Below are 13,490 nucleotides of genomic sequence, written 5' to 3' on the forward strand. Positions count from 1 at the left end.
AACTAATGCTTGTATAGAGGGTAAGTGGTCTTCATATTCTCGGATGTGTTTTCTTTTCTGACTGATTTGTCTGGTTACGTAATACTCTTTACGTAGGCCTGTGTGGAAATGATGCTTGCATCCATAGTGCTAAGCTGCATGAAGAAAGGCCGTTGTGAGTTCGATTCTAGTGGTCAAAGAGGAACTTTTTTTTTCTAAGCTTTTTTCGATTGGTTCCAGAGGAGTTAGTCGAACTTGGGAACTGACAAGTAAAGATTTTATCCCGTAAGCTCAAGAAAATCGACCGTAGAAATCACACTATTCAAACAATAATATACAGTGTTGGGGAACACGAGATAACGGCAGTTGTCTGCTGTGCTCTCTTCCCCGCGTTACCAATTAATATCACGAATAGTAAAAAAAGATTAAGTGTGAGGTACCCTCGCGCAGTTGCATCTCAAAAATCGTAGAAAAAGATCGTTATGTCTTTGGAGGTTGGGAGGAATTAGGCTTGGATCTTTTTAACAAAAAGGTTCATGATCTTACAGATGAGTCAAAGTCTCTACGGAAAGAGTAGATATTAACGGCGCCATCACTGGCAGTCCTGTTTCTATGACGTCACATCTGTCTTAACACTAGTGCGGAGGTTATGACTATTATTTTGAACAACTGTAATTCTATTGTAATAATGAGTCTGTTCAGTAACCGGAATACATACTTGCTGACATCATTGCTATACCATAGAATATATGGTTTGTTATATGCATATTTTCTTCTCAATGATGCAGTGATTATAGTCTCCAATTCTCGTCCATCCTTAGACGGAGTGAGGTTTGTGTATTCAGTGTAACGTTCACTGAGACTTTAGTAAGAATACAAAAATTCAAATCAACACCTCATTATTATTATTTAACTGACGACTGAAAAAGCAGCAACAGGAGTTGATAACAATACGCATGGTATTACAAGTTGCAAATCGAAAGAGAAATTGCAAATATGCCGTTCTGTTACAATAAATGTGTATTGCAAGTACCATGAGAAGATCGCATCGATAATGCCAAAGGTCTGCATCTAAAGTATAGCTATAAAGCGTTCAGCCAATAAATTAGCATAAAATTAATTAGAGATCCGAATTAATGAGTCAAGGAAAATTATGTTTCTACTCGGCTTATTAAAAATAAGGGCTTCAAACCTTTTCATGGCCTTAAAAATCGACATGTTCGTCGTAAGTGAATCCATTTTAACAATTGAGAAAGGCTTCGGTTCCTCGTAAGAGATCTACAAGATTCGTGGAAGGTTCAGTTATTCGTATTCCGACACAGTTGAAAATGAATCGTGAAAAAGAAAAGTGAACTTCCTACAAATTACTGTAAATTTCGTTTTACATTGCAAAGTCGACATTTTTTACCTAAGAAAGGTAAAAAAAAGAAATCCCCTCTGCTTGACTCTCTATTTGAGTGTTTTTAAAACTGTGTTCTCCGGAACTGTGTTCTCACGGTTTTCCGTGGAGAATCCAGACATTAATTACTTGTATTGCATGTAGTTTCTGGAAAAACGTTCAGTGAATGAGAAAAACACTAAGTGGCGAAATTGTGAGGGGGATGGGGAGTCCCTATCATGACTAGAGAAGGCGTAACCTTAGTGGAATAACTAAATGAAATATAACTTAGTCTGTTTGAATGCAGCTGCTGCAGCTAAATTTCCTCAGGAACATACCCCCTCCCTACCTACTCTTAAATTGATTTAAACATGAAAATTCATATTTCTTAATAAGAGATGTCCATTTTAACGACTGAATAATTTTATTAAACTGACATTTCCCTAGAACACTTATGTTCCTTTATCATTTATAAATCGCATATTTAATTGATTAAAATATCTTGCAGGTTTATTGTAATGATTCTTTTCCGATAACGTTTCATGAAATTTTCAGGAGAGTTTCATGAAAAAAGAAATATTTTCTGTAGGGTTCTGCAATCTTGAAACGTTTAAGCAACACATTTCTGTATTGTATAGTGTCAGAACTTCTAAACCATGTCACAAGGATCACATCATCATCATCATCATACATATCAAGAATTTAGGCCTAGCATGGCCTGTTCCGGCCTTAGAAGTCATCGTTGAATCGTTTAAGAGGACGTCCTGGTTTTCTTTTTCCTAATGGCTTGTTTTGGTAATCTGTCTGTTTTCATTCTTTCAACGTGTTCCATCCATTTATGTTTATATTCAAGGATCACATTCTGTTAAAAAATAAAGGTATGCAAATAGAATTGATTTGCATATAAATTCATTTCCAGATTTGTAATTGGAATGGCATGTTTTTCATCCCCCCCCCTCTCCTCCCAAAAAAGGTGCCACATCATTGAAAATCACTCCCAGAATTTCTTAAGTATATTTAGATGATCTTTACTAAGGGTCCGAGTTTAAGGTTCTGGCAACTAACTTACCCCCCCCACACACACACAAAATGGGAGATATGGTATGGTGGATATTTAAATGACCTTCTAAGTATGCATCGTTTTGCCACAAACTAACGATAGAAAATAACCATTATTTGGAACCACTCTTTACATTGCTGTATCTGTATGTTCCTTCTGCAAAAGCCTCCTTAAGTGACAATTTTTCTTTCTTTTCTCTAAATAAAATGCCTTACGGAGCTTCAATACTTCAATACTCATTATGACCCACTTTTCCAATAGTTTCATTTTTCTCCTGTCGACATTGTTACGGCGAAACATTTGACGGAGTAATTCGTCCGCAAATATGCATTCCTGTTAATTATTCCGACATTGTACATGCCCGAAAGCTGCATCCGACATGAGATAGTCTACAACGGGAGAACAGCTTCAGGATAAACGGGGGGAATGTGTCTCGACACCGAGACGGAGTTTCACTTCGCCGGCGATTGTGAATAATTCTGTGTAAGTACCGTGCACCCTGAAACACGCAAAGAGCCGTTTAGTGCTGTCTGGACAGACACTTAACGTGCCAAACTGCCACCATTAAAGAAAGTAATTTTCTGCCAAGGACTCTCGAACCTGTCGTGACTTCTTCCACTTTTCTATACGAGAATTCCGAACGCAGTACGTCACTCGAGCACTTAGTTTACCTGTTTTTTTTTTCTTTTTTTCCCTCTCTTCCCGATCCTTTGGAGTGTGATGGAAATACAAAACATCGAAAAGGATAGAATAAAGAAACAAGAATCAGATAAAACTTCCCATTGAACAATGGAAGCGAACATAACGCGGATCCCTGAAGGAGGAACTCATTTTTCATCGCTAACGACTACTGTCAGTCTTACAAGACAATTTTTATTCGACATTTTTATAACGACACATCCGTAGTTTAAGAAACTTGATGAACGGTTTCGTCTACTTATCATCATCATCAAATGTTTAAAATTGGAATTATTATAATTTCATTATCATATAAAAATCCATTATTATACAGATTATTTTAGGCAATTGATGTTCTTGTTTAACGCTGGTATTCTCACACCATTTTGGGCATTTGTTTCTTAAGGCGACGGGGTTAGAGATTCAGAAATGCGTCGAAAAAACACTTGCGCTTTAGCATTTACATATCAACTCTGTCATTTCGAATTTGCCGAGCTGATGGCGCGTTGAACCAATCGGCAGAATAACTGCGTGGGTGCTATCAAAACTCGAGAATAAGTCATTCACAGATCCTCAATTTCTAATGTACAAACAAGAGGGCTTATAAACTCTCTGCAACATGGTCATTGGGAGCCGATTAGGACTGTAAAGATGCATCCTGGTGGAGAACCACTAGGGATGAAGTGTCTGGCTAAGACTTTCTAAACATGATGCCACCAGGAATTTCGTATCACCACCTACGAAATTCCAGGGTGGAATTTTGTACGAAAACATTTGCCACTATTTGTACGGCCATTGACAACATACATTCCGAAACTCGAAGAATGGGTATATAAACAGTTTATTTAATCAACTCTCCTTATCTACGAAGGCGACTAACATTTCTTTAGTTCTCAGGGTCGTAATCATAAAGACTGTGGCTCTTACCAACTTTACCAACAGTACTTCACGCACACACACTTTGCTCCTTCAATACCTTCATTTGGCAACAAGACCGAGGGTAAAACTGCGCTTGCAATTTGGATCCGTTCACCAGGAATTTCGATATAACTGTCGATCTGTCATCCTTTTCCGGTTCGTAAGGATACTCGGCATTGGTCAGAATTCACAGTCATGAGAAGATTAAGGGGGAGGGAGGGAATAAAGTCCAGGAAACCACGTAATATACTGCATACGTGACCATTATAGTAATTATTATCAAGTACAGTATTACCATATGACAGAAAACCGCTAACAATTTCTACAGAAGATAGCCAATCTGTAATCTATAGTAACTCATAAGAAGAATGATCACTGAGACATATAATGTTATATCTTTCTATTTGCCTTAACTACTCGTTCTATTTACATTGCAATCGTATTTATATTATTTGATTTTAACTTTGAGAACTGTGATTAGTTTTCGAACGTATCGAAGACGGTATGGTGGCGGCATCTTCTGTGAAAAATGTTACTGATTTTCTGTCGTCTGCTAGCACTTTTTCTTCCATCTGACAAAACTAATTATTAAATGATTTATACTTCCATATTTATACGTACGTTGTAAAAATGTAGCATTTCGTTGCAGCAGTCGCTTTACTCGACCCCCTCCCCCCCCACAAAAAAAAATTCAAGATGGTTATTTTTCAAAAAGATAATTGCTGGTCATTTTTTCTCAGTTATTAAACTGTCATAATTATCGACTGACATTTCTATCGAGTGGCTAATTCCATACAAACGATATTTCGTTTGTAAGCACTGTGAACTGAATGTTTTTGGTATCGCTTCTTATAAAAATAAATAAATAATAAACAAAAGACCACTGTCGTTCAAATTCGATCTGTGACAGGATGTTACAATGGCCAAATAATGAAAAGAAAAGAAAATCTTAATGCTAAGGAGGCAGCCAGTTGAATTTTAATTTAATTCTAATGGAAATAGGACCATAATATAATGTGAAATTTGTTCCTATTACAAAACACAAAACAGAAAACTGTCCTGCCAATCTAGAAAATGAAATTAAAATAAATATGTGTCAAGAAATCAAGGCTGTATAAATAAACCATCAATATCAAAAAATGAAGATCGTTGTAGGTGACTTATGTTAAGTAAAGGCTTATGGGGTCAAGCAACAAAACCTATAAGCCACATGTCTTATATCTGTCAGTTGTTATCCTTTGTTTTTCAGGGAAGAAAAAAAACAAACACCAGTTTTCGTGTTTCTATTTTTACTTTAAAACAATCAAGAGAACAGGTGTAAGACTGCCAACCTTAGATGTTTATGCAGAGCTGGGGAAAATTTAATACTGTGATACTGTAGTTACAATTGGCTGAATGATTTTTATATTACAGCATGCCCATGATTGTGTAACCAACTGAAGATAGTTCTAAGCGTCTGCAAGGATGTTTTCGTTCTTAACCATTATTTTGAACTCTGACTTAAGGTTTCCATGCCCCACTCACTAATTCATCCAAAGTATTTACTGCTCTCCAATCTCTGAAAAGTACTCTGACCTCTTCATCTTCCTGTCGATGAAGCTCGACTTTTTGCAATCCAGTTATCCAAGTTGTTCACAATTCCAAATGGCTTTCTTTTTCCAAAACCACTGACAAGCTGGACGAGATGCGGAAGCTCTTGTTATAAGCAATGACCTCAAGTAAATCGCACATCTACCAACCTCAGGTCCCGATAACCCACTCCGCTCTCAAAACACCTTGATTTTTTTTAAAACCAGTTCTCCTTTCAGATATACAGTAGAGATCATCGCTTCTCGGTAACTCAGACCACAATCTTTTGCAAGTTTCCCACTACACACAATCCAACTGCTCCGAACTTCGTATCCTCCACCTACTACAAAGTAGGACAGGGTCGCCTACTTACTTTCCATGGTCAAACTACTGTTTCGACTCTTCTGACCCAAACACCCGCTTTTAACGAGTCACAGAAATCCTCGATGTCATGAAAACTTTCATTCTTCATTCAACCCAAAATTCTTGTCCACTTTCTTTGGTCAACAGAAGGTGTACCAATGCAGCTGAAGAAGAAAAAAAAAGAAAAAAAATCAGTTAACTACACGTGGCTTTCTGCAAGAACCCCATCTTCGTACTCAGCCTATGTTGAAAATGCAATAAATCCAAAACGAACACCAGCAAATTCAAATCTGATTTATTGAGGCTAATAATATAAAACCCTCCTGTTCAAATAAAAGCCGTGCCTTGCCTTGTAGTCTCTTGCAAAGTAGATCGGCGAAACTTCTATTACAACCCATAAAAACAAAGGTAACCTCTTGGCATTACTTTTCTCCTTGGCATTACTTTACTCATCCTCTAACTCATGCGTAGATAACCAAGGCAAATAGCCTCCTATAAATAGCCTCCAGAAATTGAATTATTGTTTTCTTCCAGTGGTTTTTTTCGCAACTAGACATTAGAAGAATAATAAACAACTCAGAAACTAAAAAGACTCCTGATCCTGATGACATCTCTCCAGTTCATCTTGAACGTTGTGTTCCATAGTTAATACCACTCCTCTATCGTTTTAAAATATTCGATACTCATCAGGTATCGAATATTTCCACGCACTGGGATACCCATACGTACATTTCCACGTATGTTTTGATTTCGCGCATTGGGATACCTATCCCCATCCGTGGAATCAAACATATTTCCAGCCTATTCCAAGAAACAAGGTAGATAAACGTATCAGCCGTCGAACCACCCGCCGATTGCCATCGCCTCATTACTCTTCAAATCTAGAAAGTCATCAACAGTCAACTTCTCCCCTACCTGGAGGCACAATAATTAATTAGCGACCACGAATTTGAATTCGGCCAATTAAGATCCACAGCTGATCTTAATTGACCGAATAAGCTTCTTAGCTTACTTCATCCATCCACTGGACAACTGCCATGGAAAAGTTAGGAGAAACATATACTCCCGCTCTTGACGTTTCCAGAGCTTTTATCGCATCTACTATCGAAGTTTCGCTTTAAATCAATTTCCATTCTTTGGTATACGTGTCACCCTCTATGATCAGGGAGCCAGCTTTCTTTCTGATTCCTCACTGCATGTCATGGTGCGTGGCTTCCTCTCGGAGAGCTTCACCACCAATGCAAAAGTCCCCCAAGGCTTTGTTCTATCGCTTACTATGAATCACCACTAATCCTGGCCACAAATATGCTGATAATAATATACTGCATTCATCGTGCTCATTCGACAAACCATGCAGCTCAGACATCCCAAGCTCCGAGTCATCTATAACGTTGCCTTAAACAATGTTATCCATGCCATTCTTCAGTGAGGTGAAGTGGTGCCATTTTCTCTAATAAAAGGGACTAAGACGCTACTTTTCACTCATCATCAAAATATTATTCATATGTTTGGGGAAGATAGTTGAAAATTAAAATGACACCTCATCTGTATGTCAACTTCTCTAAAAATTCTCAATGCTGTCCAGAGGATTAATATTCGGCTGATAAACAATCTCTCCTCCACACTGAATTCAACCTCCGTCTTACAGACGCACTATTTCTGATCTGTCTTTTCTTGAGATGCTTCCACAGACTACTACACTGAAATGGCAGTCATCATGCTTTCACTTTCTGTTGGGTTTCTTAATGCAAGAGCGGTATCTGCTCAACATCCCTTTTCAAAATAAATGCTAACACACGGAACTCGTTTCTCCTCTTCCTGTTTTATTCTTCTACCTCGGTCCTCTGGAACAGTCTTCCTCATCTCATGAAGTATTCCCAAACAACTACAACCTCCAACCCAACTTTTCAAGAAAAATGTAGCTGAACACTACATTCCATATAAATCTATTCCGTTGATTGTCTCGTCATCATATCCGTTATGCTTATTCTGTTGAATATCGTCATGCTAAACTTGGCAACTTCACTAAATATTTTGCCTAACTGTGAAAAATTGATGTTTTCAATGTCCCTGCCTATTTTCATTCTCTTCGTCACTTTATTGCTGATATTCATACCAAATTTATTACAACTATTATTCAAGTTTTTTACGGAATCCTACAGACCTTGCAATGGACTTATTTAGGTGTATGACATCATCCGCATAAACATAGCTGAGATTAGCATCTCTAATTTTGATATCCGTTTTAATACCCCCTTTCCTTCATAATATGATCCATACAGATGATGAATAACAGTGTGCACCCATGTCTAGCACTTGATTTTACATCAAACCATCTTCCTGTACTTCCTTCAATTCTAACTGCTGACTTACAACTCAAACGTAGACTATACATTGTTCGATATAATGTCCTTACAATGCATAGTGTTTTGAATAGCTTTTCTCTTGGAATCTTGTCATTATGATCGTTGTTTCTTGTTTTTTGTTATCTATAAAACTTAAATACAGATCCTTGTTATATTCCTATGATTTCTCAACTATTGTCTTAAAGTAAATATCTGATCTTGACAATCCTTATTTGACCTGAACCCAGCTTATTCGTCGACAACTTTCTCCTCCACATTTTTTTATTATTTTCTTAACTATTCTTTGCTTAAATTTTATCCGGAATACTCAGCGGGGGAAATTCCTTTGCCACATTAAGTTTTATTTCTCTTTTATACCGATAAGTGCTCTGAGAGCTAAACTCCAAGGTATGGCCTTTGAATTATACACTGCAGCCTGTAAATTAGGAGTTTCACTCAAAAATTTCGGGGAGCGAACTCTATATTTGAGTATTTCTGTACATTTGCATCATGAAATTTCGCGTGGATCCACAATTATTCTGATCGTACTCTTGCAAAATCTTGGATTGAAACTCGTAGTACACGGAAGAAAGTATTTCACTACGAATATTTCTCTCGATAAAGCTTTGGAGGACCATTAAGAGGTCATCCATCTCCTTTGTTTCTTTTATTTTACATTACGAATGACGAGGGAAATTCTTTCCTACGTTTATAACATTCGTATACTTTTAAAGTGTATAGTTTCTCAGACTTTTTTTTTAATAAGAGAAACCATACAAATATTTTAGCAGCAGATGAAGAAACTATGTTCGAAAAATATTTATTTTACAAGATATCTACCCAGTCGGAATAGATCTTAGTTTCAAATTCACTATGATTATGCACCAGTCCTGATTCATATAGTAAAATGCAATGATATGACCAATAGGCGAAAAACACGTGGTCATGAAAACAAATCGTCACCTTTTCTGCTATTTAGCGCAAACTCCATGTAGAAGAAAGTGACAGCAATCTTTAGTTATACCACAGCTTTACAAAGGCTAGTAATAAATTTGAACCCTCTTCGCCACAAGTCAAATAATCAAGATTGTTATACTGAGCAGAGATGATCTTTGGAAAATTAGGAATAAAGTGGTTCTCGAACACCAACAAAGCGGAATCTATGACGTACTTGATATTGTTTCTTTCTTCTTTTTTTTATATTAGATTTGAATATCCCAAACTTGAAAGCGAAGCAATTCAACTCAGATAGTGTTAGCTAAATTGAGTCTTACAATCTTTGTAAGATTTAGACTCTACACGAAGGTTCAAACTTTGAACCGAGATGTAATACGTTTAAATATGTTCCTTTTTCATAATAAGAATTAATTTTATTCACTTTTTAAAATTAAATTAAAGACAATTTAGTTAAATAAACTAAGAAAGTGAATATTACGTAAAAATTGAAAAATCGACATCTCCTCTACGAAATCCCATATAAAAATCGTAATCTTAATAATATTTCTTCTTTGTAATATTACATATATATATATATAAAAAGTTTACTCGAACTTTAAATGCTTACTTAAATAAATTTAATATGTAATTTACTTATGTAAAATCCGTATTAACTTCATTTAATTAATTATCGTGACTTACGTTCTATTTCGTCAAGTTATAACCTTAAATGATATATGGGGTGAAGCAGGGGCGAATGCTGGTCTTGAAATTCACGCTTGCTCTTGTTATCATTCAGGGAGTGAGACGTGTGATTGAAGTCTGATTAGCGGAATAATGAATTACTGACCATTTAAAACTATACACAGTGGTATCTCGCTAATCCGAACCTCTTTAGTCCGAACCCTCCAGTAATCCGAACTGCTTTTATATGTAATTTCCCAAAATTATGACTTTACCACATCAATAAAAAAATATAAGTTTGAAGAATGTAGCCTTCTCAGTTGCTACTGCTTGGGAAGCCGTCGAACCTGAAGCAATTCGAGCGTCAAGGAAAAAACTGTGGCCTTCTAGAATTTACCAAGATAACTACGGTGATCCACAAAAAGGGGAAATTCAAAACGTGCATAATTTGGTTAAAAATATTAATCCAGATGTTGAAATTAAACAAACAGATGTCACGGAATGGATTACAGGTAGAACCGGAAGTGAATTCGAAATCAAATCAGATGCTGAAACTATAAATATGACGCTACAGAATGAATTAAATGATGATGATGACGATGAAGAACTCGAAGAAAAAAAAGTAAAACATGGAGATGGTAGTTGACAGTTTCAATATGTGCATAGAATGGGCTAAGCAGAATGATACGCCATTCCACAAAATTTTGTTGCTAATGCAGCTCCGAGAAGAAGCATTCGAAAAAAGTTTAGCTTCCAAGAAGCAAAAGAAAATCAGTGACTTTTTTTTACAAAGAAATAAAAAACCTTCTTTTTTGTGTGTTGTGTACAAGAAAGTGATATTTTTTACGCAAGTTAAGTTATGTACTGAACAATGCAATTTTATTAAATCAGAATCCTCAACAACACAGGTACATACAAACTCAATATTTTACTAAAATAAACTTGTGTATTGTATTATTTTTTACGTTTTATATTACAGTACAATAGCTATTTTTTTCTATCAATTACTTCATTTATTTATAGAATTAAATTGATGTACCATTCGAATCTGATTCTTTTTGCCTAACTAGTTATTGTTGTCTCTTGGGGGAAAATTCGATAATCCGAACTTTTTGCTAATCCTAACGAGCACGGTTTTTATTAGTTCGGATTAACGAGATACCACTGCATTTAGAAATGTATGTACATTTAATCATACAAACACAACATTTATTTTACAAATGATATTCTATCTTTTACAATTTAGCTACTTGAATACAAATTCTACCCTACGGTTCTTCTTTATGAACTGGTCAATAACATCGTCATAAAAAGTTGGTTGAAACTTAATTTTCCCAAGCAACACGCACAAGGCTGGCTGAAGCTCACTGGCTAGAACTACTTTTACTGCGTATGGCCTGTGTTTAATTCGACGTGAAGGAAGCGGAAATAGCTATGCGCGCGCATGAAACTACTGTGCTGCATCGAGGAGGAAGCTCCTACAACCGAGCAAGCCAAGGCAGCTTTGATTAGACGAGCAAGCATCGGCCTTCATTACACAACGCAAAGCTCAATTATTGCCGCGCAAGCTTAAGACGTCTTCTGTCTACAAAAATAAAAGCCTAAATGGAATGCTTATAAATGCATGCATTTATTAACAAATAAATATTACTTCTTTCTCAATTAATGAGCTTGCGCAGCAAGCCTGGAGAATTCGCTCCTGGAGTGAAGTAGATTCATCTACTTCGTATTTTAACCGGAAAAACAATTAAAATAATTTTAACTTTCAACTTGATGAATAATTGACATGATGAAATGAAAATAATAATTCATATAAACATAAACATAACCAGTTTCCAAATATTTCATCATTTCAAATAATACAAAATTAGTTTAAGAACTAATTTTGTATTTCGAAATCAAATGATTATTCGAAATGATGAAATATTTGGAAACTGGTTATGTTTATGTTTATATGAATTATTATTTTCATTTCATCATGTCAATTATATATATATATCACTAGTTTTTACGTTGGTGAATATTGGTACATACGAGATTTGTTGGCAATTCCAATTCGATAACTCGGACAAGACATTTTCCAAGTGGGTAGTGATCATTTCTCTAATATTTTTACATTATGGGATACGTAGGCAATTGACATGAAGCCAACAGCCTCTGTATCCAAGTAGCCTAGTCGTGAAGTTCTTCATGCAAAAACTTTGTTTACGTTTGAGAAACAAGAATATCATATATTGTCAGGATATGCTCGTCTGGATAGTAGAGTGTTGTGCAAATTTTTTAGGAAGGGTTGTATCGTTAATGTGTTCATTATTCCTGTGAGAGGGCAAGCTTGTTTTATCCCTCGCGAAGAAGATAATGTTGTGTGGGTGAGATGTTTATTTATTTTCAAACAGAAGAGTGTTTTATGGAAGTTTTTTCACTTGGCTATGCTACTAATTATATATTGGGTTTTATCCTTTATCCAAGTGAAAGCAAACAGAATTTGCGCCTGAAGTACTTTTAGGACTGGGGCAACTCGTGGTAAAGATGGTATAAGTTTTCATCACTTTCCTTAGTATCTCCCATAATGCATTATTAATGTATCCCATAATGCATTACTTTCCTTGGAATCTCCATAAGTCATAGAGACTTCGATAAAGGTCGAAACCGGTCTGGTTAGTGGCCCTTCTCTTAATGCATAACATTATACATGTCCGCAAGGAGATGTACTTTGCATTATGGGAGATACTAAGGCAAGTGATGAGAACTTATACCACCTTTACCACGAGTTGCACCAGTCCTGAAAGTACTTCTGGCTCAAACTTTGTTTGCTAACACTTGGATAAAGGATAAAACCCAATATATAATTAGAAGAGTGTTTTCGGTAGAGTAAGTTGACTATACATGATGTAGAGGCCATATCCGTATGATCTGAAAGCTTCAAAAAGATATTCAACTCTGTCAAAAGCTAGTTAGTGATAGGTTTTCTTGAGAATCTATAGTAGTATTTGAGAACTCATTTATAGTGGTAATAGTTACCACTGTGGATGAGGTAACATCAAACAAGATTGGCTTCAGTCGGTTTTCTGTAACTTTTGAAATAAATTTGCAGTCAGTTTTGTCTAGAGAATCAGTCACTAGCTTTCAAAGGTCAGTCTGATCTCTCTTCTTGGGAATGAGTTGAGTAAACTGGAAGTACACTGGAGGAGATTTCTTCTAGTGTTTGAAAGAGGAAGGATCCAAGCTGTTCGTCCCCCCCCCCCAAAAAAAGCTGATGTGAATCCATTCGTGTCTGGAAATTTGCTATTTGGTAAAGAATTTTACATTGTTTTTCGCTCTTCTACTGGGTTTTCTAAGCTTTTCTGAGTGGTTGATATACTTTTGGTTCCTTTCAGGAGGTTCTTCAATAGCTTCTTTAAAGACTTGTATAGAGATGTATGTGATTTCATAAGACTAGCATTTTTGATGGGATTTTATTGGATCTTCTTCTGAAACTGTCTTTCATGTGGACAGTGGAGATGATAGTTGAATTATGACGTTTTTGCTTCAAGAGAGAAGTACTGTATTTAATGAGCTGCATTATGGACTGGTATGAAGG

The sequence above is a fragment of the Typopeltis vanoorti genome, chromosome 23, assembly GCF_054136105.1.
Source record: "Typopeltis vanoorti isolate ZY-2024b chromosome 23, IOZ_Tvanoo_1.0, whole genome shotgun sequence".
Classification (NCBI taxonomy): Eukaryota; Metazoa; Arthropoda; class Arachnida; order Uropygi; family Thelyphonidae; genus Typopeltis; species Typopeltis vanoorti.